Source organism: Rhinoderma darwinii, chromosome 4, assembly GCF_050947455.1.
Source record: "Rhinoderma darwinii isolate aRhiDar2 chromosome 4, aRhiDar2.hap1, whole genome shotgun sequence".
Lineage (NCBI taxonomy): Eukaryota > Metazoa > Chordata > Amphibia > Anura > Rhinodermatidae > Rhinoderma > Rhinoderma darwinii.
The window spans coordinates 1,392,408-1,416,028 of NC_134690.1; the positions used below are offsets into that span (position 1 = coordinate 1,392,408).

Below are 23,621 nucleotides of genomic sequence, written 5' to 3' on the forward strand. Positions count from 1 at the left end.
AACACTGTGTGGGCACAATTAGAGGACATAATACTGTGTCCTTGAAGGGATTATAATACTGTATGGGGCCCAAAATAAAGGGGCATTAAACTGTGGGGGGCATTATACTTTTTTATGAGGCATTTTTTTTTCTGATGAGTGGAGCGCCGAGAGATAATTTTGCAAGGGGCGCCATCTATCCTAAGGCCGGCCCTGTCACTACCCACCACAGGTTTGAAGGCCATGTTAACCTTTGAATGTGGTTTTTGTTGTTTTTCCAGTCTGTTTGATGCTACTTTGTAAATACATTTTATTAAAAATTATTTTTACTTTATGAGATACAGCTTCTTTATATCCTGTATACAGAGCAGCTGTATCATGCACTGAAACCTTTATCTGTCAGGTCAGCGGGACTGACGGGTTCAGTGTCAGCGGCTCCTGCGTGTCCCTGTTCATAATTTAGATTTGATCGATAACAGGTGGATCCTGGCCCGCCGGCACTGAACCCGTCAGTCCCCTGGACCTGACGGATGCAGGTCTCAGCGCACGATACAGCTGTTCTGTATACAGGATACAAAGCAGCTGTATCTCCAAAAGTAAATTTTTTATAAAAAAGCATTTACAAAGTTTCATAACACACACTAAAACAATTTTTATATAAAAAAAAAGAGGTGCACATAGCCTTGAAGATCTCTCCCCCTCCCCCAGGTATCCTTTCTCCTTCCTTTACCCCTCTCTTCAGACATCCTCTTTTCCCCGTTATCACCCCCCTAGTATAATGTCTCCTTTAGTGTTATCCACCCTCCATTATTATCTCCCCCCACCCCATAGAAAGCAGGTGTCTTCCCCAGGTCTGCATGATCCTCCGGACACTGAAGTACCGCATTGTATCACTAGCAGGGACGGCTCTTATCTCCTGTGCTGCGGGACAATAAACCTGTCTTCTCCCTCTGCTACACAGAGATAAGCGGTAAGAACTGCTGCTGGCGATACCAGACCATGAAGCAGAGCTGGGAGGGTGTAGTACCGACATGGGTATCATTGCTTTTTATTGGGGGGACGTGATGTGAGGAGGCTCCAGGCAGCAGCAGCCTGACGGACATCACATAGTGACACAGACATCACGTACTCACGGTTTCGGGAGTCTTCTGCCGCTGCTGCTTGATGCCTCCACTGCATTCAAACCTCCCGCTGCCTTCATGACGTCGCCCTCCTCATCTCCTCCACGCCGCTGTGGAGGAGGAGGAGGGGCGGGCACTATGTGAATAGCGGGCCCTTAAGATTTTACTTTGATGCAAAGAATGGGCCCCGGCTCCGTGATGGGACCTGTTCCTTTCACCAAAGTGAAATCATAAGTGAGTAAATGAATTCCAGCAGTGGAGCGCGGGCCCCCGTTTTTTCAAATGTATGACCGGGCCCCTGACGGCAGTACCGCCAATACCGCCCTGATGGCGGCCATGATGTTTGTATAGCACATGTTATACCTATTCCAATGTGTTGCATATAACCTGAGATCGGGGCCTAAATGGATGCACAGTATCAGGTAAATATTAACTGGTTCCCGACCGCTGGCTGTATTTTTACGGCCAGCGGTCAGAGTCCTTAAAACCCGAGCCATAGACTTTTTACGGCTCGGGTTTTAAATTGCTGCCCGCGCGATCGGGCAGCTGAATGTCGGGTCTCCGGCTGTCAGTGACTGCCGGGGACCCTGAGGAGAGGATAGAGGCAGCTTTCACTGCTTCTGTCTTCTCCGATCTCTCGCTTAATGAACACTTTGTATAGGAATAGGTGGCGCTGTCTATTGGTACCGCTGCTCATGTGACTGGTCACATGATCGCCGGGTGCCGTTACTGACAGACGGTCTTACTAGGCCCAGTACAGCCCTATTAGTGACAATCGTCACTATGAGAGGGCTGATTTCCCTGCTGTGCAGCTCCAGTTACAGGGGAAAAACAAAGGAAAAAAAAATATATAAAGTTCCCCAAAGGTCTTTTCTGACCATAGTAATAAAAAAATAGTAAAGTAAAGTGCAAAAAAATAATAATAATAAACACACATAAAATACCCACCCCAAAAAAAAAAACGCTAGTGCTGACCCAATTACCCTAATATAGACATGTAATATATAAAAATTTACGGTAGACGATGGCGATCACAAATAAAAGGTCTATTTTAGGGTAAAACTATGTTATTACCAAAAACAAATAGCTGAAACGTAAAAAAGCTTAGTTTTTTTACTATTATTTTCAAATTTATGAATACAAATTCTAAAATAGCAAAAAGGTGTGTATAAAAACGATAAAAAGAAGAAACCTGCATTGTCTACGGAAAAAAACATCGCAAAAATCACGTCGTTAGGCCTCATGCACACGACCGTATTTTTTCCCACCCGTAAATACTGGCGTAAATACGGGTCCGGTGTCACACGTATTCCACCCGTTTTGCACCAGTATTTACGAACCCGTGCTCGTAAATATGGGTCCGGTGTCACCTGTATTTACGAGCACGTTTTTGGCGGCAAAATAGCACTGCACTAATCGGCAGCCCCTTCTCTCTATCAGTGCAGGATAGAGAGAAGGGACAGCCTTTTCTGTAATAAAAGTTAAAGAAATTCATACTTACCCGGCCGTTGTCTTGGTGACGCGTCCCTCTCTTCACATCCAGCCCGACATCCCTGAATGACGCGGCAGTCCATGTGACCGCTGCAGCCTGTGATTGACCTGTGATTGGCTGCAGCGGTCACATGGCCTGAAACGTCATCCAGGACGTCGGGCCGGATGTCGAGAGGGACGCGTCACCAAGGCAACGGGCGGGAGACCGGACTGGAGGAAGCAGGAAGTTCTCGGTAAGTATGAACGTCTTTTATTTTTATTTTTTACAGGTTTATACTGATCGGTAGTCACTGTCCAGGGTGCTGAAAGAGTTACTGCCGATTAGTTAACTCTTTCAGCTCCCTGGACAGTGACTATTTACTGACGTCGCCTAGCAACGCTGCCGTAATGACGGGTGCACACATGTAGCCACCCGTCATTACGAGAGCTCCATAGACTTCTATGGACTGTCCGTGCCGTTATTACGGCCTGAAATAGGACATGTTCTATCTTTTTCAACGGCACGGGCACCTTCCCGTGAGAAAACGGGAAGGCACCCGTCGCCAATAGAAGTCTATGAGCCCGTTATTACGGGTCGTAATTACGACCCGTAATAACGGGAGTTTTTACGGTCGTGTGCATGAGGCCTAAGCCCAACAAATAAAAAAGTTATAGCCGTTTAACTAACACGTGCTAAAAAGGGCTAAACGGTGTCTGGTCCTGAAGGCGCAAAATAGCCCGGACATGAACTGGTTAATAAAACATACCTGAAATATGTGTTTTTGTAGGGCTCTGTTCACACGGAGCTTTGTGCATGCAGGAAATTCTGCCTCAAAAAAATCAACCAACCACAGATGTCCTTTGACACCTTTTTTTGCGCGTATTTTGCAGCGTGTTAAAAACGCGGCACAATACAAATAACCTCAGTGTGAACAGCGCCTAATGTGGCCAATATTAAATAGATATCATTATTACCGATATAGTTTTGCTGGAATTTTAGGGCCGGGGACTGGAATGGTCGGCACATACACATGCACGGGGTCTACAGAAATTTCGTTTAAAAACATGAATAAAATAATGAATAAAGTCGAACGTTGGACACGAGAGATCGGATTTTACATGTTAAAGTTACAAACAATAATTGTGTTTTATCAGAAAAAGAGAAGCGAGCGATCCAGATCTCAGTTCAGTCATGTCAAAGCAAACACCGTGATGTGAAGAGGAAAAGAGAATCCGTCAGTGTCAGTAATGAGACATCAGATCCTTCCTCAAATTCAAGCCCTTTGTAAGCCTTGTATTTAACCCCTTCCTGACATCCACCATATATACACGGCGCAATCGTGGAGGGCTTCCCACAAAGCGCAGTACCGGTACGTCGCCGTGATAGTGCGGGCTCTACAGTGAGGAGCTGAGCCCGCACCATCACCGCCGGGTGCCAGCTGTATGTTACAGCTGGCACCCTGAGGTGTCAGCCAGGACCGGAGCGATGACAAGGCTGCCAACTGCTACTATGGCAACAGGAGGCCTAACAATGGCCTCCTGTCTGCCATTACGGAAGCCAATTAGGCCCCGACCGGAGCCTGATCAGCTTGCTGTCAGTGAACAACTCACAGTTCTATTACATTGCACTACATAGGTAGTGCAATGTATTAGAACATCAATCAAACAGTTGGACCTTCAAGTCCCCTAGTGGGACTAAAGAAAAGTAAAAATAAAAGTTATAAAAAATAAAAGTTTCAAGTAATAAAATAAAACACAATCGCCCTTTTTCTCTTATCAAGTCCTTTACTATTGAAAAAAATGAATAAACCATACATATTTGGTATCACCGCGACCGTAACGGCCTAAACGATAAAAATATTATGTTATTTATTCCACGCGGTGAACGGCGTAAAGAAAAACGTAAAAAATAATGCCCGAATTTCTAGTTTTTGGTCACTTTGTCTTCCAAAAAGAGAAATAAAAAGTGATCGAAAATTCGCATGAATCCAAAAATGCCACCTATAAAAACTATAGCTCGTCTCGCAAAAAACGAGCCCTCATACAGCTCCGTCAACGAAAAAATACAAAAAAGTTATGGTTCTCACAATTTGGCGACAGAAAAAATACATTCTTTTTACAAAAGTAATTTTATGGTGCAAAACGTTGTAAAACATAAAAAAGTGCTATAAATTAGGTATCTCCGGAATCGGACTGACCCGCAGAATGAAGGTAACGTAAACTATAACGCATGGTGAACGCTGTATATAAAAAACTATGGCAGAATTGCTGTTTTTTGGTCACCTGGCCTCCCAAAAAAAGGATAACAAGTCATCAAAAAGTCGCATGTACCCCAATATGGTACCAATAATAACTACAGCTCGTCCCGGAAAAAAAACAGCCCTCATACCACTACATATATGAATGAGTTAAGGCTCTAATATGTCAGGAAAGAAAGATATGCGGTCGTGCAGCCCGAGGGGAACATTTCTTCTGTTTTAAGTGGCGATTTATCAATGCCCTAAAATTAGGGAACCAGGAGGGGGGGGGGGCCCAAACATCTGCTGGAAGCGAGGGCGCCCGTATTATACCAGGAAGGGGAGGCCCAAACTGCTGGAAGCGAGGGTACCCGTATTATACCAGGAAGGGGGGGGCCCAAACATCTGCTGGAAGCGAGGGTGCCCGTATTATATCAGGAAGGGGAGGACTCAAACATATCTACTGGAAGCGAGGGCGCCCGTATTATACCAGGAAGGGGAGGCCCAAACATATCTGCTGGAAGCGAGGGCGCCCGTATTATACCAGGAAGGGGAGGCCCAAACTGCTGGAAGCGAGGGTGCCCGTATTATACCAGGAAGGGGGGGGCCCAAAAATCTGCTGGAAGCGAGGGTGCCCGTATTATACCAGGAAGGGGAGGACTCAAACACATCTGCTGGAAGCGAGGGTGCCCGTATTATACCAGGAAGCGGAGGCCCAAACTGCTGGAAGCGAGGGTGCCCGTATTATACCAGGAAGGGGGGGCCCAAATATCTGCTGGAAGCGAGGGTGCCCGTATTATACCAGGAAGGGGAGGACTCAAACACATCTGCTGGAAGCGAGGGCGCCCGTATTATACCAGGAAGGGGATGCCCAAACTGCTGGAAGCGAGGGTGCCCGTATTATACCAGGAAGGTGAGGCCCAAACATATCTGCTGGAAGCGAGGGTGCCCGTATTATACCAGGACAACACTTCCCAGCAAAACTCCCCAAACTGCAAAGGTGCGGAGTGTGGACCAAAAGGGGGATAAGAATGGACATTTATCAGCGCGACACCGGCCTGTGCAGAAAGGATTGTGTCACAGCGTAAGACACATCTATGGATTATTTTATTGTTTACCCCATTATTATACCACTTGACTATGCCCCTGATGTACTCTGCCCAGCTTACATGTACCCCCACATTATTATACCACGTGACTATGCCCCTGATGTACTCTGCCCAGCTTACATGTACCCCCACATTATTATACCACGTGACTATGCCCCTGATGTACACTGCCCAGCTTACATGTACCCCCACATTATTATACTACCTGACTATGCCCCTGATGTACTCTGCCCAGCTTACATGTACCCCCACATTATTATACTACCTGACTATGCCCCTGATGTACACTGCCCAGCTTACATGTACCCCAACATTATTATACTACCTGACTATGCCCCTGATGTACTCTGCCCAGCTTACATGTACCCCCACATTATTATACTACCTGACTATGCCCCTGATGTACACTGCCCAGCTTACATGTACCCCAACATTATAAACCGAAACACCAGTAAAACTCCAAACAAATCTACTACCAAGCAAAATCCACGCTCCAAAAGCAAAATGGCGCTCCTTCCCTTCTAAGTTCCACAGCGTGCCCAAACAGCAGTTTACTTCCACATATATGGCACCGCCATACCCGGGAGAACTCTTTTAACAATTTTTGGGTTTGTGTCTCCTGTGGCACAAGCTGGGCATGACATAATTCCCTATGAAGTGTCACAACTACGGAAAAATTTAAATTTTTACTTTGCACCATCCGCGGCCCAATCATTTATGGAAAAGACCTGTGGCGTGAAAATGCTCCCTACACCCCTTAATAAATGTCTTGAGGGGTGTAGTTTACAAAATGGGGTCACTTCTCGTTGGTTTATTTTATTATTTCACATCAGAGCCTCTGCAATTGTGAACCGATACTGTGTAAGTTGCCAAATTAGGCCTCAATTTCGCATGGTACTCTCTCACGAGCCCTGTCGATAGTCCAGGTAAAAGATTAGGGCCACATGTAGGGTGATTCTAAAACCGGGAAACCCAGCATAATAATTAGAGAGCTGACTTGTTATGGTGGCACAAGCCGGGCACCACATATTGGTATATCTATGGAAAAAAATCCCATTTTTACTCTGCAATATCGAGTGCACACTAATTTCTACAAAACACTTGCAGGGTTAAAATGCTCGCTACACCCCTAGGTGAATACCTTGAGGGGTGTAGTTTCCAAAACGGGGGTCACTTCTGGGGGGTTTCCACTGTTTTGGTACCACAGGTGCCCAGAAACCAATCCAGCAAAATCTGTACTTCAAAAGCCAAATAGCGCTCCTTCCCTTCTGAGCCCTGCCGTGATCCCAAACAGCAGTTAATGAGTATGTGGGGTATTGCCGTACTCAGGAGAAGTTGCTTTACAAATGTTGTGGTTCTTTTTTTCCTTTATTTATTGAGAAAATGAAAAATTTTGAGCTAAAGCTACGTCTTATTGAAGAAAAAGGATTGATTTAAGTTTCACTGCCCAATCCTAATAAAATCTATGAAACACCTGTGTGGTCAAAATGCTCTCTACACCCCTAGATGAATTCCTCAAGGGGTGTAGTTTCCAAAATGGGGTCACTTGTGGGGGGTTTCCACTGTTATGTCCCCTCTTGGGCTTTGCATATGTGACATGGCCTCCGCAAACCATTCCTGCTAAATGTGATCTCCAAAAGTCAATTGGCGTTCCTTCCCTTCTGAGCCCTGCCGTGTGTCCAAACAGCCGTTTATTACCACATGTGGGGTATTGTTTTACTCGGGAGAAATTGCTTTCCAAATATTGTGGTGCTTTTTCTCCTTTAGTCCTTGTGGAAATTAGAAAAAATTAGCTAAACCTACATTTTCTTTGAAAGAATGTAGATTTTCATTTTCACGGCCTACTTCCAATAATTTCTCCAAAAAACCTGTGGGGTCAAAATGCTCACTATACCCCTAGATAATTTCCTTGAGGGATCTAGTTTTCCAAATGGGGTCACTTTTGGGGGATTTCCACTGTTTTTGCACCGCAAGATCCCTTCAAACCTGATATGGTGCCTAAAATATATTCTAATAAAAAGGAGGCCCCAAAATCCACTAGGTGCTCCTTTTCTTCTGAGGCTGGTGCTTCAGTCCATTACCGCACTAGAGCCACATGTGGGATATTTCCCAAAACCGCAGAATCTGGGCAATAAATATTGAGTTGCATTTCTCGGGTAAAACTTTCTGTGTTACAAAAAAAATTGATTAAATATGAATTTCTGAAAAAAAAAAGGAAATTTGTAAATTTCACCTCTACTTTGCTTTAATTCCTGTGAAATGTCTAAAGGGTTAAGACATTTTCTAAATGCTGTTTTGAATACTTTGAGGGGTGCAGTTTTTAAAATGGGGTGACTTATTGGGGGTTTCTAATATATAAGGCCCTCAAAGCCACTTCACAACTGAACTGGCCCCTGTAAAAATAGCCTTTTGAAATTTTCTTGAAAATGTGAGAAATTGCTGCTAAAGTTCAAAGCCTTGTGATGTCATAGAAAATAAAAGGATGGTCAAAAAACGACGCCAATCTAAAGTAGACATATGGGGGATGTTAATTAGCAAACAATTTTGTGTGGTATAACTGCCTGTCTTACAAGCAGATACTTTACAAATTTTTAAAAATGCACATTTTTGCCATTTTTTAGTACATTTTGGTAATTTTCCACAATTAAATACTGAATGTATCGAGCAAATTTTGCCAGTAACATAAAGTCCAATGTGTCATGAGAAAACAAACTCAGAATCGCTTGGATAGGTGAAAGCATTCCGAAGTTATTACCACATAAAGTGAAACATGTCAGATTTGAAAAATCAGTCTCTGTCAGGAAGGTCAAAAGTGGTCAAAGAGGGAAGGGGTTAATGATATATCCATAAGGCCTCCCTATCCAAAAGGCCTCCCTATCCAGAAGACATCCCTATCCAGAAGGCCTCTCTATCCAGAAGACCTCCCTATCCAGAAGACCTCCCTATCCAGAAGACCTACCTATCCAGAAGACCTCCCTATCCAGAAGACCTCCTTATCCAGAAAACCTCCCTATCCAGAAGGCCTCCCTATCCAGAAGACATCCCTATACAGAAAGCCTCCCTATCCAGAAGACCTCCCTATACAGAAGACCTCCCTATTCAGAAGGCCTCACTATCCAGAAGACCCCCCTATCCAGAAGACATCCTTATTCAGAAGGCCTCCCTATCCAGAAGACCTCCCTATCCAGAAGACATCCCTATACAGAAAGTCTCCCTATCCAGAAGACCTCCCTATCCAGAAGACCTCCCTATTCAAAAGGCCTCCCTATCCAGAAGACCTCCCTATCCAGAAGATGTCCCTATCCAGAAGACCTCCCTATCCAGAAGACCTCCCTATCCAGAAGACCTCCCTATCCAGAAGACATCCCTATACAGAAAGCCTCCCTATCCAGAAAGCCTCCCTATCCAGAAGACCTCCCTATCCAGAAGACCTCCCTATTCAGAAGACCTCCCTATCCAGAAGACGTCCCTATCCAGAAGACGTCCCTATCCAGAAGACCTCCCTATCCAGAAGACCTCCCTATTCAGAAGGCCTCCCTATCCAGAAGACCTCCCTATCCAGAAGATGTCCCTATCCAGAAGACCTCCCTATCCAGAAGACCTCCCTATCCAGAAGACCTCCCTATCCAGAAGGCCTCCCTATCCAGAAGACCTCCCTATCCAGAAGACGTCCCTATCCAGGAGGGTGTGTTTTTGATTGCCCCTCTCACTGTGGTTGTGATTTTTTCTATTGCATATGAGCAGAATGTTTTGGCGGATCTGGTCGGCTTTCTGATGTATCCCAAATGCTCCAGAATCCGAGTTTTGAACTTACGGGTAGTACAACCTATATGCATGAGTTTACATTCAATGACATATACCACCAGTTCACTGTTACAATGAATGTTCTCTCTTATGGGAAAAATTCTCCCCCCACTGGAATTCTGAACATTTTTACTGGGATGAACATAAGTGCCTACATTCCAGGGGCGCGACCCGCACCTGAAGAAGCCGCGCTGGTGTAGCCAGGTAGGTTTGCTTCTTTCTGATGCATATAAAGATGGAGAGTATTTCCCAGTGTGGCGGCGTTTCTAGACACAATCCTACATCCCTGTTCAAGTATGTCATCCAATTCTATATCCTCTCTCAGAACAGGGAGACATTTGTGTACAATATTTTTTAATTTAGTGAACTGGTTGTAAGGCCTCGTGCACACTTACGTCACCGTTTTCACGGCCGCTTTTGACGGGTCCGTGAACCCGTTTTAGCGGCCGTGTGGTTTCCGTGTGCACTCCGTGTTTCCATTTCCGTGCGCCGAGCATGGTACTGTCCAAGGTGCTGAAAGAGTTAATGGGCTGCACTGATCGGCGGTAACTCTTTCAGCACCCTGGACAGTACATGCTCGGCGCGCGGAAAATACAATTTTATTGTAATAAAAATAAATAAATAATAAGTTCATACTTACATTCCTCCCGTCCGGCCTCCAGCGATGACGTTCAATCCATGTCGCCGCTGCAGCAAATCACAGGCAGCCGCGGCCTCTGCAGCAAATCACAGGCAGCCGCGGCCTCTGCAGCAAATCACAGGCAGCCGCGGCCTCTGCAGCAAATCACAGGCAGCCGCGGCCTCTGCAGCAAATCACAGGCAGCCGCGGCCTCTGCAGCCAATCACAGGCAGCCGCGGCCTCTGCCGCCAATCACAGGCTGCCGCGGCCTCTGCAGCAAATCACAGGCAGCCGCGGCCTCTGCAGCAAATCACAGGCAGCCGCGGCCTCTGCAGCCAATCACATGCTGCCGCGGCCTCTGCCGCCAATCACAGGCTGGACTGGAGGAAGAAGAGGGACTCGTCACCAAGACAACGACCGGGTACATATGAAATGCTTTTTATTTTATTTTTAATCAACAGCCTCTTTTCTTTATCAGTGATTGATAGAGACAAGTGGCTGCCGATTAGTGTAATATTTTTCTATTGTTTTTCTGCCCGCCCGGCGGTTGCTAGGCAACGGCTCCGTCACAAACGGATGCCTTCCGTGTGCCTTCAGTTTTTTTGACGGCCCCATTGACTTGCATGGGCCTCACGGTCACGGAATCCCGGACCAAAGTAGGACATGCTCTACCTTGGATCGGAAAGGAGCAGCGGACCGTCAAAAAAACTGAAGTGTGCATGGGGCCATTGAAATGAATGGGTTCAGGGTGCTATCAGTAACAAAAACGGATAGCACCCTGAAGGAAAAAACTGAAGTGTGCATGAGGCCTTACACTGTAAATTCCAGTGGGGGGAGCATTTGGGATACATCAGAAAGCCGACCAGATCTGCCAAAACATTCTGCTCATATGCAATAGAAAAAATAACAACCACAGTGAGAGGGGCAATCAGAAACACACCCTCCTGGATGGGGAGGTCTCCTGGATGGGGAGGTCTCCTGGACGGGGAGGTCTCCTGGACGGGGAGGTCTGGTGGATAGGGAGGTCTCCTGGATGGGGAGGTCTGGTGGATGGGGAGGTCTCCTGGATGGGGAGGTCTCCTGGATGGGGAGGTCTGGTGGATGGGGAGGTCTCCTGGACGGGGAGGTCTGGTGGACGGGGAGGTCTCCTGGACGGGGAGGTCTGGTGGATAGGGAGGTCTCCTGGATGGGGAGGTCTGGTGGATAGGGAGGTCTCCTGGATGGGGAGGTCTCCTGGATGGGGAGGTCTGGTGGATAGGGAGGTCTCCTGGACGGGGAGGTCTGGTGGATAGGGAGGTCTCCTGGATGGGGAGGTCTCCTGGATGGGGAGGTCTGGTGGATAGGGAGGTCTCCTGGACGGGGAGGTCTGGTGGATAGGGAGGTCTCCCGGATGGGGAGGTCTGGTGGATAGGGAGGTCTTCTGAATAGAGAGGCCTTCTGGAGATATCATTTAAATACAAGGCTTACAAAGGGCTTGAATTTGAGGACGGATCTGATGTCTCATTACTGACACTGACGGATTCTCTTTTCCTCTTCACATCACGGTGTTTGCTTTGACATGACTGAACTGAGATCTGTATCGCTCGCTTCTCTTTTTCTGATAAAACACAATTATTGTTTGTAACTTTAACATGTAAAATCTGATCTCTCGTGTTCAACGTTCGACTTTATTCATTATTTTATTCATGTTTTTAAACGAAATTTCTGTAGACCCCATGCATGTGTATGTGCCGACCATTCCAGTCCCCGGCCCTAACATTCCAGCAAAACTATATCGGTAATAATGATATCTATTTAATATTGGCCACATTAGGCCCTGTTCACACTGAGGTTTTTTTTTTTTTTTCGTTTTATGCCCCTTTTTAACACGCTGCGAAATACGCACCCAAAAATTAGTCAAAGGACACCTGTGGTGCATAATTATCCCCCGGAGTTGATTGTTTTTTTTCAGACAGAATTTCCTGCATGCAGAAATCTCCGTGTGAACAGAGCCCTACAAAAACACATATTTCAAGAATGTTTCATTCATTCTTAATATTGACCTGATACTGTGCAGCCATTTAGGCCCCGATCTCAAGTTATATGCAACACATTGGAATAGGTATAACATGTGCTATACAAACGTATTAGCAAAACAGGTGAATATTTACCTTTCGTTTAGTTTGAGCAACAAATGGTTAATCGGCTGGAATTCCCTTGAGCTGTCTCCGCCCAATGTTACCAGAGATTGGGCAAAAGGTGGTAATGGGAGTTCCCATACCTGCGATATCACATACAAATGCAGGGTGGAACAGTAAGGTTGTATGACTCGCCATGATTAGGACCGAGTGAATCGGGTGAAACGCGTGGGCTCTGCACCCACCCCTCTGTGCATCCACCCCTCTGTGCACCCACCCCCCTGTGCACCCACCCCTCTGTGCACCCACCCCTCTGTGCATCCACCCCCCTGTGCATCCACCCCTCTGTGCACCCACCCCTCTGTGCACCCACCCCCCTGTGCACCCACCCCTCTGTGCACCCACCCCTCTGTGCACCCACCCCCCTGTGCATCCACCCCCCTGTGCATCCACCCCTCTGTGCATCCACCCCCCTGTGCATCCACCCCTCTGTGCACCCACCCCTCTGTGCACCCACCCCCCTGTGCACCCACCCCTCTGTGCACCCACCCCCCTGTGCACCCACCCCTCTGTGCACCCACCCCCCTGTGCATCCACCCCCCTGTGCATCCACCCCTCTGTGCATCCACCCCCCTGTGCATCCACCCCTCTGTGCATCCACCCCTCTGTGCATCCACCCCCCTGTGCATCCACCCCTCTGTGCATCCACCCCTCTGTGCACCCACCCCCCCCTGTGCATCCACCCCTCTGTGCACAAACCCCCCTGTGCACCCACCCCTCTGTGCACCCACCCCCCTGTGCATCCACCCCTCTGTGCACCCACCCCTCTGTGCATCCACCCCCCTGTGCATCCACCCCTCTGTGCACCCACCCCTCTGTGCACCCACCCCCCTGTGCACCCACCCCCCTGTGCATCCACCCCCCTGTGCACCCACCCCTCTGTGCACCCACCCCTCTGTGCATCATGTTGCACCACACGTCGCACCTCACGTCGCACCACACGTCGCACCTCACGTCGCACCACACGTCGCACCTCACGTCGCACCTCACGTCGCACCACACGTCGCACCACACGTCGCACCTCACGTCGCACCACACGTCGCACCTCACGTCGCACCACACGTCGCACCACACGTCGCACCACACGTCGCACCTCACGTCGCACCTCACGTCGCACCACACGTCGCACCTCACGTCGCACCTCACGTCGCACCTCACGTCGCACCACACGTCGCACCTCACGTCGCACCACACGTCGCACCTCACGTCGCACCACACGTCGCACCTCACGTCGCACCACACGTCGCACCTCACGTCGCACCACACGTCGCACCTCACGTCGCACCACACGTCGCACCACACGTCGCACCTCACGTCGCACCACACGTCGCACCTCACGTCGCACCACACGTCGCACCACACGTCGCACCACACGTCGCACCTCACGTCGCACCACACGTCGCACCACACGTCGCACCTCACGTCGCACCACACGTCGCACCTCACGTCGCACCTCACGTCGCACCACACGTCGCACCTCACGTCGCACCTCACGTCGCACCTCACGTCGCACCACACGTCGCACCTCACGTCGCACCTCACGTCGCACCTCACGTCGCACCACACGTCGCACCTCACGTCGCACCACACGTCGCACCACACGTCGCACCTCACGTCGCACCACACGTCGCACCACACGTCGCACCTCACGTCGCACCTCACGTCGCACCACACGTCGCACCACACGTCGCACCTCACGCCGCACCACACGCCGCACCTCACGCCGCACCTCACGCCGCACCACACGCCGCACCACACGCCGCACCTCACGCCGCACCACACGCCGCACCTCACGCCGCACCACACGCCGCACCTCACGCCGCACCACACGCCGCACCTCACGCCGCACCACACGCCGCACCTCACGCCGCACCACACGCCGCACCTCACGCCGCACCACACGCCGCACCTCACGCCGCACCTCACGCCGCACCACACGCCGCACCTCACGCCGCACCACACGTCGCACCTCACGCCGCACCACACGCCGCACCTCACGCCGCACCACACGCCGCACCTCACGCCGCACCACACGCCGCACCTCACGCCGCACCTCACGCCGCACCACACGTCGCACCTCACGTCGCACCTCACGTCGCACCACACGTCGCACCTCACGTCGCACCACACGTCGCACCTCACGTCGCACCTCACGTCGCACCACACGTCGCACCACACGTCGCACCACACGTCGCACCACACGTCGCACCTCACGTCGCACCTCACGTCGCACCACACGTCGCACCTCACGTCGCACCACACGTCGCACCTCACGTCGCACCACACGTCGCACCTCACGTCGCACCTCACGTCGCACCTCACGTCGCACCTCACGTCGCACCTCACGTCGCACCACACGTCGCACCTCACGTCGCACCTCACGTCGCACCACACGTCGCACCTCACGTCGCACCTCACGTCGCACCACACGTCGCACCTCACGTCGCACCTCACGTCGCACCTCACGTCGCACCACACGTCGCACCTCACGTCGCACCACACGTCGCACCTCACGTCGCACCTCACGTCGCACCACACGTCGCACCACACGTCGCACCTCACGTCGCACCTCACGTCGCACCTCACGTCGCACCACACGTCGCACCTCACGTCGCACCTCACGTCGCACCACACGTCGCACCACACGTCGCACCACACGTCGCACCTCACGTCGCACCTCACGTCGCACCACACGTCGCACCTCACGTCGCACCACACGTCGCACCTCACGTCGCACCACACGTCGCACCTCACGTCGCACCACACGTCGCACCTCACGTCGCACCTCACGTCGCACCTCACGTCGCACCACACGTCGCACCACACGTCGCACCTCACGTCGCACCACACGTCGCACCTCACGTCGCACCTCACGTCGCACCTCACGTCGCACCACACGTCGCACCTCACGTCGCACCACACGTCGCACCTCACGTCGCACCTCACGTCGCACCTCACGTCGCACCACACGTCGCACCACACGTCGCACCTCACGTCGCACCTCACGTCGCACCTCACGTCGCACCACACGTCGCACCTCACGTCGCACCTCACGTCGCACCACACGTCGCACCACACGTCGCACCTCACGTCGCACCTCACGTCGCACCTCACGTCGCACCACACGTCGCACCTCACGTCGCACCTCACGTCGCACCACACGTCGCACCTCACGTCGCACCACACGTCGCACCTCACGTCGCACCTCACGTCGCACCTCACGTCGCACCACACGTCGCACCTCACGTCGCACCACACGTCGCACCTCACGTCGCACCTCACGTCGCACCTCACGTCGCACCTCACGTCGCACCACACGTCGCACCTCACGTCGCACCTCACGTCGCACCTCACGTCGCACCACACGTCGCACCTCACGTCGCACCACACGTCGCACCTCACGTCGCACCACACGTCGCACCTCACGTCGCACCACACGTCGCACCTCACGTCGCACCACACGTCTATGGATCCTTTTATTTATCCTATTATTATATCCTCTTATCAGTTTTTTCCTTATTTACAATCAGCCTGTAGTCGTGGTCGCGCAGGTTCAAACCCTGCCCACTACGTGGTACTATTTACGGATTTTTTTTTCAGTTTTCGGATGATCGGCGGTTTTCATCTCAGTGACGTCATCACATCATATATTCTGGAATAACAGCTGGACGGAGGACGATCGGCTGCAGCCCTGTAAGGAGCAGCACATCTGCCTGGACTGCAACTCTCCCATATGGTCTAGCGGTTAGGATTCCTGGTTTTCACCCAGGCGGCCCGGGTTCGACTCCCGGTATGGGAATGATGTGATTTTTATTACAGGAGACAGTAAATATTCTGTATTATCTATAAATCACCATCGTAGTGACCGCACAAAGCATCTGATCTCTGTCTACATTTCATCTGTTGAGAAGTTTCTTTTATACATTATTCTGCTCTTACATTTCAGATATTTGCTCTTCGTACATCACTACACAGATCTCCATGTATTATAAGATCAAATACAACAAATTTCTTGCAACTGTGTATTTTTACGTATTCAAGTTAAAGATTGCTACATCAACCGAAGATTTTAACCAGGTTGGATTTACAAGGTGCATAGACTTTTCATTTGAATCTGTGACGGGGATGAGTGGAAAACTGCATATGATACTAGAGATGGACTCTTTGGCCTCATGCGCACAACCGTAGCCGTAGGCAGTCCGTGATTACAGCATGGACGGCCCAAAGAGTGTCATGCGCGGGCCCATCGCAATCACGGACCGTGCACACAAAAGATGTGCAATGACTCTAAGGATCCCGGAGCGCAGATGCGGCCCATAAAATGACTTGTCTTATTTTTGTGCGGCCCGGGCTCCCGGCCAACGTATGGACTGTGGAAACATGCATTACCCCATAGGAGATACTACCTGTGTCGGGAACGTAATGTGTGATGAGGCCTTTACTATTTTGTCATGCCCTTCAGTCTCAGTAATGTTTTAGCTATTTTCCAAGAATTTGTTAATGAAATGTTCCGAGATCTCGTGCACAGTTGTGTTGTGGGTTATTTGGCCAATATTTTCATTTTTTTCCCCTATTTCCCCACTACTAATTAATAGAGCCGGTATCGAGCTATAGAATAAAGTTACAACGTTACTTTTAATTCATATATTTAGTGACCTAACACAAATTAAGAACCTATAAGGGCCTGCAATGTAACATTTAACACTGTAGTGTCTTGCGTTCTCCGCACTCAAATTTTTAATATATGACTTAATAGTAATGTTTTATCTTTGTTCTACCGATCCGTACTGGATCTATTGATTAGTAGTGTGGAAATAGGGGATTTTTCTTGCTTTAGGCAATTTTGTCGGTGTAAATGCTAAAGATTGGACTCCTGAAGTTAACTCCGCCTTCTTCTGCCTTAACCCCTTAAGGACGCAGCCTAGTTTGGGCCTTAAAGGGAATGTGTTGCCAGCAAAACATGTTGTTTTTTTTTAGTTAAACAATTAGTGTGTAGGTGATTAAACATTGTTCTAATTTTTTTTTTTTTTTCACGAGTCAGGAAATATTATAAATTGGATTCAATTTATAATATTTCCCAGCACTGGTCACTAGATGGAGCAATTCCCAAAATTGCAGCATTGCATGTGGTAAAGCAACCACATTGCTTCATGCTGCAAAATTGGGTAAAAATCCCTCGCTCTAGTGAGCTCTCAGCATCCCCCCCCCCCTTTATCCTGGCTAGTGCCGGGAGAAACGAGGGGATTGAACGGTCTAACCTCCTACACTGTGTGTCGCCATTTTTTGAGCTAACACACAGTGTAGTAGGTTTACATACAGTAGTAAACACACACAAACATACATAGAAATAACTTACCTGCTCCAGTCGCCGCCGCTCCCTCCGGTCCGTCCGCTCCGTCTGCTGCCGCTGGTCCAAGTGCACAAGTCCGGAAGCCGCAACCGGAAGTAGTAATCTTACTGCCCGGCCGCGACTTCCGGTCCACAGGAAAATGGCGCCAGACGGCGCGCATTTCAAATCGGACTGTGTGGGAGCGGCGCATGCGCCGTTCCCACACACACGGCGTACACCAAAGTGGATGGGACGGGACCCGTTCGCAGTCCCTATGGGACTGGAGCTGCCGTATTCCATGTCTGTATGTGTCGTTAATCGACACATACAGAAATGGAAAAAAAAATGGCAGCCCCCATAGGGAAGAAAAAGTGTAAAAATAGAAAAAAGTAAAACACAAACACACAAATAAATATAAACGTTTTTAATAAAACCCTAACATAAAACTGATATAAAATTTTTTTTTTGGGTGACACTGTTCCTTTAAGGCTCAGAGCCCATTTTTCAAATCTGACATGTTTCACTTTATGTGGTAATAACTTCGGAATGCTTAAAACTATCCAAGCGATTCTGAGATTGTTTTCTCGTGACACATTGGACTTTATGTCAGTGGTAAAATGTGGTCGATATATTCAGTCTTTATTTATCTTTAATAATAATAAAGCAGTGATAAGGGAAAAAGGGGGATTTTTACTTTTTACACAACTTTTTTTACTTTATCCCACTAGGGGACCTGAGGGCAGGAGGCCGTGATCGTAATTCTAATACACTGCACTACATGCGTAGTGCAGTGTATTAGAGCTGTCAGCTACTTTGTGACAGCAAGCATAGGGGGTCCTGACTTTGTCAGGACCCACTAGGCTTCCGTAGATGGCATAGCCGGAGGCCATTATTAGGACTTTGGTTACCATAGTCACCATCGCTGCCTGCTATCATGTAGCGGGCCGTCGATGGCAGTTTAACCCCTAAGGAGCCGCGATCGCTACTGATCGCGGCTGCTAAGGGTTTAATCAGCAGGGAAACACCACGATCGGTCCCCGTTGAAGCAGCTGCGGCAACTGCTGTACAAGACAACAGTTGTCACCGCTCCTGTATGCGCTGGGAGGACGGCCGATCATCCCGTGACGTACTATTAGGTCATAGTGCGCAAACGATGCAGTTACCATGACCTAATAGTACGTCCAGGAGAGGGAACGGGGTTAAACAAGCCTTCTCCTAGTTCTCCATAGACCGGATCTCAGCAAATCTTTTATTCTGGATGTGGACGCTCCATCAGTAGGAGGAGGTGCAGTTCTCTCTTAGAACAGAGATAAAGATAAAGCATTTTCCTGTGGGTTTTCCCCCAAAGTCTTCACCTCACCTGAGAACAGCAATGACATCAGAGATCATGAACTACTTGCCATCAAATTGTTCCTTGAAGAAGGAACTCGTCCTCCCGTCACATCTACACCGACCGTAACTATTTTCATTGCATGGCGGTGCCCGTGTGTATAAAGGGCTGATTCAGACGAACGTGGCGTTTTTGCCTGCGCAAAAGCCACTTACCAGCTCCGTGTGTCATCAGCATATGATGCGTGGCTGTGTGATTTTTGCGCAGCCGCCATCATTATGACACTCCATTTGGATGTTTGTAGCACGTGGTGCTTTTCTCTTTACATTCATCCTTTTGACAGCTGTTGCGCGAAACAGGCAGTTCGCACAAAAGTGCTTCCGTGCGAACTGCGTGGTTTTCACGCACCCATTGACTTCAATGGGTGCGTGATGCGCGGAAAAACGCAGAGATATTGAACATGTCGCGCTTTTTACGCAGCGGACAAACGCGCAAAAAGCACGGACTGTCTGTACTGCCCCATAGACTTGTATTGGTCCATGCGAGCCGCGTAAAAACCACGCGGCCTGCACGGACGCAATTCACGTTCGTGTGAATCCGCCCTAAAGGGCTGATTGGCATTTTGACAATGTGCCAGTTGTATTTTCTTTAAAAAAATATATAGGTAAAGGAGTTTAGTATGATTTTTTATTTTGTCATCTAGGTTTTATTTGTACGTGTCAAAAGCGGGAAAATTGTCCTTCTATTAGAGGTGCAAAATGTCCAAAATCTCCTGACAGTGAAAGGGTTAATCGATCTCTCCCCCAAAACCTCCCTGTCCCGTGTAATATATATATCCTCCTGACACAGCCGCACCCACAGCCGTACACACAGCCGTACCCACAGCTGCACCCACAGCCGTACACACAGCCGCACCCACAGCCGTATACACAGCCGTGACAGCACACAGTACAAGCCTTCGATAGCTCAGATGGTAGAGCGGAGGACTGTAGAGTTCATACAGAGATCCTTAGGTCACTGGTTCGATTCCGGTTCGAAGGATGTTTTTTATTTTATAATCTACTTAATTTAATTTTCTTTTTTTCATTGAAATAAAAATGTAGTAAGAGGAAACAAAATCACCAGATAAAAGTCTTCTGCATTGTGATGACAGATCATGTTGCACCTCTATTACAGTAATTATGGCCCCCTATAATCTGCAGATCTCGCTGCACCTCTATTACAGTAATTATGGCCTCCTATAATCTGCAGATCATGCTGCACCTCTATTATAGTAATTATGGCCTCCTATAATCTGCAGATCCTGCTGCACCTCTATTACAGTAATTATGGCCTCCTATAATCTGCAGATCTCGCTGCACCTCTATTACAGTAATTATGGCCTCCTATAATCTGCAGATCTCGCTGCACCTCTATTACAGTAATTATGGCCTCCTATAATCTGCAGATCATGCTGCACCTCTATTACAGTAATTATGGCCTCCTATAATCTGCAAATCTCGCTGCACCTCTATTACAGTAATTATGGCCTCCTATAATCTGCAGATCTCGCTGCACCTCTATTACAGTAATTATGGCCTCCTATAATCTGCAGATCTCGCTGCACCTCTATTACAGTAATTATGGCCTCCTATAATCTGCAGATCTCGCTGCACCTCTATTACAGTAATTATGGCCTCCTATAATCTGCAGATCATGCTGCACCTCTATTACAGTAATTATGGCCTCCTATAATCTGCAAATCATGCTGCACCTCTATTACAGTAATTATGGCCTCCTATAATCTGCAGATCTCGCTGCACCTCTATTACAGTAATTATGGCCTCCTATAATCTGCAGATCCCGCTGCACCTCTATTACAGTAATTATGGCCTCCTATAATCTGCAGATCAGGCTGCACCTCTATTACAGTAATTATGGCCTCCTATAATCTGCAGATCTTGCTGCACCTCTATTACAGTAATTATGGCCTCCTATAATCTGCAAATCTCGCTGCACCTCTATTACAATAATTATGGCCTCCTATAATCTACAGATCTCGCTGCACCTCTATTACAGTAATCATGGCCTCCTATAATCTGCAGATCTCGCTGCACCTCTATTACAGTAATTATGGCCTCCTATAATCTGCAGATCATGCTGCACCTCTATTACAGTAATTAAGGCCTCCTATAATCTTGCAGATCTCGCTGCACCTCTATTACAGTAATCATGGCCTCCTATAATCTGCAGATCTCGCTGCACCTCTATTACAGTAATTATGGCCTCCTATAATCTGCAGATCCCGCTGCAACTCTATTACAGTAATTATGGCCTCCTATAATCTGCAGATCAGGCTGCACCTCTATTACAGTAATTATGGCCTCCTATAATCTGCAGATCTTGCTGCACCTCTATTACAGTAATTATGGCCTCCTATAATCTGCAGATCTCGCTGCACCTCTATTACAGTAATTATGGCCTCCTATAATCTGCAGATCTCGCTGCACCTCTATTACAGTAATTATGGCCTCCTATAATCTGCAGATCCCGCTGCACCTCTATTACAGTAATCATGGCCTCCTATAATCTGCAGATCTCGCTGCACCTCTATTACAGTAATTATGGCCTCCTATAATCTGCAGATCATGCTGCACCTCTATTACAGTAATTATGGCCTCCTATAATATGCAGATCATGCTGCACCTCTATTACAGTAATTATGGCCTCCTATAATCTGCAGATCTCGCTGCACCTCTATTACAGTAATCATGGCCTCCTATAATCTGCAGATCTCGCTGCACCTCTATTACAGTAATTATGGCCTCCTATAATCTGCAGATCCCGCTGCACCTCTATTACAGTAATTATGGCCTCCTATAATCTGCAGATCAGGCTGCACCTCTATTACAGTAATTATGGCCTCCTATAATCTGCAGATCTTGCTGCACCTCTATTATAGTAATTATGGCCTCCTATAATCTGCAGATCTCGCTGCACCTCTATTACAGTAATTATGGCCTCCTATATTCTGCAGATCTTGCTGCACCTCTATTACAGTAATTATGGCCTCCTATAATCTGCAGATCTCGCTGCACCTCTATTACAGTAATTATGGCCCCCTATAATCTACAGATCTCGCTGCACCTCTATTACAGTAATTATGGCCCCCTATAATCTGCATCTCTCGCTGCACCTCTATTACAGTAATTATGGCCTCCTATAATCTGCAGATCAGGCTGCACCTCTATTACAGTAATTATGGCCTCCTATAATCTGCAGATCTCGCTGCACCTCTATTACAGTAATTATGGCCTCCTATAATCTGCAGATCTCGCTGCACCTCTATTACAGTAATTATGGCCCCCTATAATCTACAGATCTCGCTGCACCTCTATTACAGTAATTATGGCCCCCTATAATCTACAGATCTCGCTGCACCTCTATTACAGTAATTATGGCCTCCTATAATCTGCAGATCTCGCTGCACCTCTATTACAGTAATTATGGCCCCCTATAATCTACAGATCTCGCTGCACCTCTATTACAGTAATTATGGCCCCCTATAATCTACAGATCTCGCTGCACCTCTATTACAGTAATTATGGCCTCCTATAATCTGCAGATCTCGCTGCACCTCTATTACAGTAATTATGGCCCACTATAATCTACAGATCTCGCTGCACCTCTATTACAGTAATTATGGCCTCCTATACTCTGCAGATCTCGCTGCACCTCTATTACAGTAATTATCGCCTCCTATAATCTACAGATCTCGCTGCACCTCTATTACAGTAATTATGGCCTCCTATAATCTGCAGATCTCGCTGCACCTCTATTACAGTAATTATCGCCTCCTATAATCTGCAGATCTCGCTGCACCTCTATTACGGTAATTATCGCCTCCTATAATCTGCAGATCTCGATGCACCTCTATTACAGTAATTATGGCCTCCTATAATCTGCAGATCTCGCTGCACCTCTATTACAGTAATTATGGCCTCCTATAATCTGCAGATCTCGCTGAACCTCTATTACAGTAATTATGGCCTCCTATAATCTACAGATCTCGCTGCACCTCTATTACAGTAATTATGGCCCCCTATAATCTACAGATCTCGCTGCACCTCTATTACAGTAATTATGGCCTCCTATAATCTGCAGATCAGGCTGCACCTCTATTACAGTAATTATGGCCTCCTATAATCTGCAGATCTCGCTGCACCTCTATTACAGTAATTATCGCCCCCTATAATCTACAGATCTCGCTGCACCTCTATTACAGTAATTATGGCCTCCTATAATCTGCAGATCTTGCTGCACCTCTATTACAGTAATTATGGCCCCCTATAATCTACAGATCTCGCTGCACCTCTATTACAGTAATTATGGCCTCCTATAATCTGCAGATCTTGCTGCACCTCTATTACAGTAATTATGGCCCCCTATAATCTACAGATCTCGCTG

General features: G+C 48.2%; 1 protein-coding gene and 1 non-coding gene across 3 annotated transcripts in view; both read left to right on the forward strand.

Moving 5' to 3' along the window:
* The window catches only part of LOC142760592 (uncharacterized), an 87,875-nt gene that overhangs the window by 35,247 nt on the left and 29,007 nt on the right, over nucleotides 1-23,621 (forward strand). Inside the window, exon 2 of one of the 2 annotated variants that reach the window (XM_075863781.1) lies at nucleotides 16,463-16,607. The exons of the other annotated variant lie outside the window; for it this stretch is intronic. The gene's annotated coding sequence lies outside the window, so the exon portion shown is untranslated. The remainder of the gene's footprint in view (nucleotides 1-16,462; nucleotides 16,608-23,621) is intronic. 2 annotated transcript variants of the gene reach the window in all.
* TRNAE-UUC (transfer RNA glutamic acid (anticodon UUC)) lies at nucleotides 16,244-16,315 on the forward strand. The gene has a single exon. It is a non-coding gene; the product is annotated as a tRNA-Glu (tRNA).